Source organism: Aedes albopictus, chromosome 1 (genome assembly GCF_035046485.1).
Source record: "Aedes albopictus strain Foshan chromosome 1, AalbF5, whole genome shotgun sequence".
NCBI lineage: Eukaryota > Metazoa > Arthropoda > Insecta > Diptera > Culicidae > Aedes > Aedes albopictus.
Window position 1 is genome coordinate 233612820 of NC_085136.1, and position 5921 is coordinate 233618740.

General features: G+C 43.7%; 1 pseudogene; it reads left to right on the forward strand.

Moving 5' to 3' along the window:
• Window positions 1–2583: 2583 nt before the first annotated feature.
• On the forward strand, window positions 2584–5533 carry LOC115267030 (uncharacterized; annotated as a pseudogene).
• The last annotated feature ends 388 nt before the right edge of the window (window positions 5534–5921 follow it).

A 5921-nucleotide genomic window follows, 5' to 3' on the forward strand; every position in this document is an offset into this window, starting at 1 on the left:
TGGGGAGGGTCGGCGAGAGCGCTTTTGCGTTTCGCTTGCCCATTCTTCACCAGACTGCCGAGCGTGGCAGACGGACGGACGCTGCCAACCGAGCAGTAGCGGCGGCGGTGAAATCAAATTTTCATCATCGGAGCGTGCGTCATCATTTGCACTTCCAGCATCGGAGCCAGCACCATCGTCGAAGCAAGTGATCTCCAAGATTTGATTTTGCGAAATCAAATCTAAACAGTCCTTCTAAGGGCTAGAAATCGGATTTTCCACAAGAGTTAATACAAGTGCCGACATTTTGAAACAAACCACTGCAAAAGCGCCGCTGGGCGTGGTAGACGCACCGCCGGCAACCGAGCAGGTGGCGATGGTGGCTCATTCGCATTTTCCCAGTGCGGTAGCGGATGGGTAAGACAGCAACTGGGAATAATTATTTACTTCATCGGAGCTAACCCGGTCCCGCGTGAGTTGAAATCTCGACATCGGAGCCAGCATCTGCGATGAACAAATTCCTTCCTAAAGTTGACCACATTATGGTTTCGTGAAATCAAATTTAAACAGTCCTTGTAAGGACTACAATTCTGAATTTTCTGCAAGAGTTGTTACCGAATTTTCCTAGAAAGTGCCGACATTTCAAAACCAACTTGAACGAATGCGTCGTGTGGAAATTAAATCGCGCTTTCTTGCATCTATGATAGATTTGATTTTGAATCTGCCAAAATAGAGTGATATTAAAGAATTAAATTAAATTAAATTATCTATAAAGAGCAATAAAACCATCAATTTTCTTCAATTCATACAACATTTAGGTTTGAAGAATGAAAATGAAAATCGTTGACCGGTGTTGCCAAATTACAATATAATTTTCCATCGCAATAATTTGATTAATTTACACTGATTTGGCCAATAATTGAAGGCTTATCGTATGAAACATAGTTTGTCTAAGATAATTTATAGATAATGAGCAGTCTACTTATTAGCAATAGTTTAATAATGTTTAATATTAAATAACTCTTAACTTGTGCTACATCTCTTTGATTGCAGGTAAATCTGCATGGCATCACTGATTTTAACCCCTCTCTCGTCTAGCCAATCACGTGCGAGAGGGGAATCCAAATTTTTGCGGCGTATGTAAGCTTACTGCTTCTTCTCATCTTCCATCAGTCTTCTTCGATGCCTCGACGAGAACGCATCAGCGGAGCGCTCCTGGAGTATAAATTCAAATCTTCTTCTCGTTTTCGCTCAGTATTCTTCTGTGCGTCATCGAGTGCGGTGGGGTCGGCGAGAGCGCTTTTGCGTTTCGCTTTCCCATTCTTCTCACACGACAGACGGACGGACGCTGCCAACCGAGCAGTAGCGGCGGTGGTGAAATCAAATTTTCATCATCGGAGCGTGCGTCATTTGCACTTCCACCATCGGAGCCAGCACCATCGTCGAAGCAACTGATCTTCAGGATTTCAAGCAGATTTGATTTTGCGAAATCAAATTCAAACAGTCCTTCTAAGGGCTAGAAATCGAATTTTCCACAGGAGTTAATACTAAATTTTCCTAGCAAATGCCGACATTTTGAAACAAACCACTGCAAAAGCGCCGCTGGGCGCGGTAGACGCACCGCCGGCAACTGAGCAGGTGGCGATGGTGGCTCATTCGCATTTTCCCAGTGCGGCAGCGGATGGGAGGACAGCAACTGGGAATAATTATTTACTTCATCGGAGCTAACCCGGTCCCGCGTGAATTAAAATTTCGACATCGGAGCCAGCACCATCGTCGAACAAATCTCTTCTGCAAGTTGATCACATTTTCATATCACGAAATCAAATTTAAACAGCCGTTGTGAGGACTACAATTCTGAATTTTCTGCCAGAGTTATTACCTAATTCTCCTAGAATTAGGTGTCGACATTTCGAAACCAACGATGTACTATGAAGGCACCGTGCGGAAATTAATGATTAACTCTTAAGTGAAACCTCTATCGGTAGTTCTGAAAAGGAGTGAATGGTTAATTGGTAGTAGACTTGCCATCAGTTTTGTAAAATTGATGTTCATTGCTTTCCTCTTGCCGATCGGATTCTAACTAACTCTTCTGCCTTTTCACCAATCAATGTGCCCTTCTCGCCGAACGCCGTTCTTCAGCCTCTTCTTGACGAACCGTGCTAGTATCGCGTTTATAGTTGTTATATCTAGTGAAATCCAATTTGAACAGTTACCGAATTGAAAACACGTAAATTCCAACATTTCAAAACCTACTAGTACAAAGCCGTCGTGCAGAAATTAACGATTAACTCTTGAGAGAAATTTCTATCGGTAGTCCCGAAAAGTACTGAATGGTAAATTGGTAGAGGACTTGGCAGCAGTCTTGTGAAATTTACGGCCATGGCAAAATTGTTTGAAATGCTTATGGAAGGAGTAATGAACATGAAAGAGTAATTTGCAGCAACAAACCTCGTAATTCTAGGATATAATATCCCTTCTACAAGAATCATCACACTACTGAATCCAAGTCATCGTGGTCCTACGTCACCCTTTCGTACAACCCCTAGGGTTATACCCTTGTAGTTTTTAAACAAACAAAAACACAGTATAGGTACATTCAAGGTCAATGCATGGGCCGGCATGATTGGGCATCATTCAATTGGCCCCCATATTTTTGACGGAAACCTGAACAGTGCGCAGTACCTAGATTTTTTAAGAAACGTGCTGCCAGTGCTGCTGGAAGAAGTGGTCCTGGCAACCAGGAGGAATCTCGTATTCCAACAAGATGGAGCGCCACCCCATTCGACTAATGCCGTAAAAGATTGGCTCAATGCTACATTCCGGCAACCGTGGATTGGCCGTAATGGACCAATTGGTTGGCCTCCTCGGAGCCCCGATTTGACTCCGATGGATTTTTATCTGTGGGGTCACATGAAACAAGAAGTTTATTCAGTTCCAACTTAAACGCGGGAGCAGCTCATTGAGAGGATATTTCTTGGGGCTCATACAGTTCAGACAAAAATGGAAAATATGTCCATTGTTAAAAAAACAAAGAGAAGATTGAATATTTGTGTAAGGCAAAATAGAGAGCACTTCGAAAATATACTGAAATAAAACATTAAAAGAAAAAAAAAATCGTTCAGTTATTATCAACAAAAAAATAGACAAGGTTGAAATGGTAATCCTTAAGAAGAAATTGCCGAAGAAACTCTAAAAAATGGGGTCCTGAGTAAATTATTGTAGCTTTGTATGGTTCTTACAGGAGTTGCTCTGGGAGACTTCTTCCAGAACTTCCCTCGGGAATCTTTTCAGAAATTTCTTCCTCAAGTCTTCAAAAAAATCCTTAACAAAGCTGCCAGCGATTCATCTGAAAAGTTGATAAACAATTAATAAACCTTCAATAAAAAAAAACAAAGAGGACTTTTGCTGATGTTCCTTCAAGAGTTCTTTCAGAAGTTCATCGAGAAATTCTCCAATAAGTGACTCTGCATGTTCTGATCCGGCCAGTTTGCTTTGGTGGCTGGATGCGGATTTTTCCGATTAGCAAAAGGAGTGTCATTCCCCCTGTGTTCGTCGTCATTCCAAAGTCGGGAGGGAAAAACAGTTCGAGTGCGATCCCATCGTAAACAATGCCAGTATCCGAGTGATTATTTTTATGTTCGTCGGACATTCGCGCTTATTTTTTTTTCGGTTATCCTTCGATGGACGACCGGAGAATCAGCGATTGGTGTGAACGAGTGAACAGTACTGCATACTATACCATTAGGATGCTGAGACCGAAGGCAAACACAGAAAACCAGCTGAACAGGATTACTCGGTGAGTTCGTTCCTTATTGTTACCTTTTATATTTATATGTATGTCATCATGGGGATTTCGGAGGGGTAGCCTAAGGAAGTTATATGAACTGGTTTCCGGGCAAATGTTCGTGGTGTGGCTAGACTTTGTCACGAGATAACAACCATCATGTTGTTTTCCGGAGGTCTCCAGTGAATTTAGTTTACCCTGCTGCAACAAACTATCAGGTAGACCATTTCGTTCCGATATGACTCTGCAGCCATAGGTAATCCGTGCGCTGATGGTTGTCGTGAACTCGCGTGCTGCGGTTGGGCTCGCCGTCCTCGCTGCCGATGCGGGAGCCATCCAAGTGCTCTATCGTACTCCGTTGCTCTGATGGGGAGATCCTCAACCCTTGTGAAAACTGGTAGAAAATGTTTCTAATAACTCTTTTGCAAGTACAAATAGCTTTCTTATGAAGAAGAATACTAACAGATATCTTTATCCTTCCACAGAAAGTGATAAGTGATAAAAATAAGGATACCAAGATGACCCAATACTTCACCCTCCGTGCGAAAGAAGGTGGAGAAATCGACCCATGGGCCATCGATGCAACCATCGAAGCATTTGAGCTAAAAATTCTTAGATACGAACAGAGAAAGAATGATGAATACCTTATCACTACGGAGGATAGCGAGACGGCCGAGAGACTGGCAACACTGATCAGGATCGACGATGGAACCTATGTCGAGGTCAGTAAACACGCCTCCCTAAACGGGAGCGAAGGCGTGATTAAATGCCCGGCCATCCGAAATAAGACCGAGGAAGTAATCCAAAAGCATCTCGAGGCGCAGAAGGTCACCCGGGTACAGGCCCGGGGGGAGAACGGTACGTTCGTTCTCACCTTTGACCTCCCTCAGCCGCCGAAGGAAGTGAAGATCGGGGTGCTATAGGCGAAGGTGGCCACGTTTTACCCCCGGCCTATGTTGTGCAAAAACTGTTACATATACGGACACACGGCCGGGGCATGCCGCAACAACGCGGCATGCCCAGACTGCGGCCAATATCATGAAGGGCGGTGCCCCCCGCTGAAATGCCGGAACTGCGGAGGAGGGCACCACCCGACTGCCCAAGTATGCAAAGTCTGGAGGCAAGAAATGGCGATAAACCGGATGATGATCGATAGGAACATCCCGGCCATCAAGGCCCGGGCCACATACAAGAAAGATAACAAGAAGTCTTACGTTGTGCCACCAAAAGCAGCTCCGGAGGCACGTAAGGTCGAGCCGAAGCCGAAGGTGGCCGAACCCTCCGACCAGGGTGGGGGCACTAGCAAGGCTACAACGGCCGGGCTGAAGAGGAAAAGTGCCCCCACCCCGCTCGTAGCAATTCTGGACACAAGCAACAAGAGCAGCGACGACGACGAGGAAACCAAGGCCCCGCCGAAGAAGGCCCCCCCGTGAAGAAGGGGAAAGGAAAGGCCGCAGCGGCAGGACGGGCCAACAAATAGATAACAATACATACCCACACATACCTTATACTCTACACCTAATAAAACAATCTTTGAACTATACACACAATTATTGTGACATAAATCTCCATACATTGATAAACGCCTAAAAGTATGCAATGTTGTTGGAATATCTTGTAGATAAATCTGTGTACTCAGTCAATTTCAAAATAATTGATATGAAATTTTGTACATGGCTAAAGACTGGGCGTATCTGACCGTATTACAAAAATCAAAACAATTGGCTGAAAATTGACTGAGCTACAGCAGCAAGTGCCCAAAATAGGTGCTCCTGCCCAAATGGTCCCAGACCATATTTAAAATTTGTTAAAAAAAACATTAAAAAACAACCTAAAAAATTGGAGAACTCGCCATGAATAGCATGTATACTAATTAATTGCAAGCTTTTGTTAGCTATTATTATTTTTCGCACATGAGTTGATTTGTTTTGTGTCACTATACGTATCACACACGGGCTTATACATCAAAACATACATTTTTTTAAGATTTTTTTATACGGCGCAAAACTAGCTGTCAAAGTAACGTCTCGATTGTGAATATCGGACAATGCGTGCGCTGCTTTCGTAAGCTCTGTAAAAGCGAGATTTAGTGATTTTCAAGTGCCAAATGCCACCAAAACAAAGGTATAATTTACGTTCTGAATGTAGAAATTCA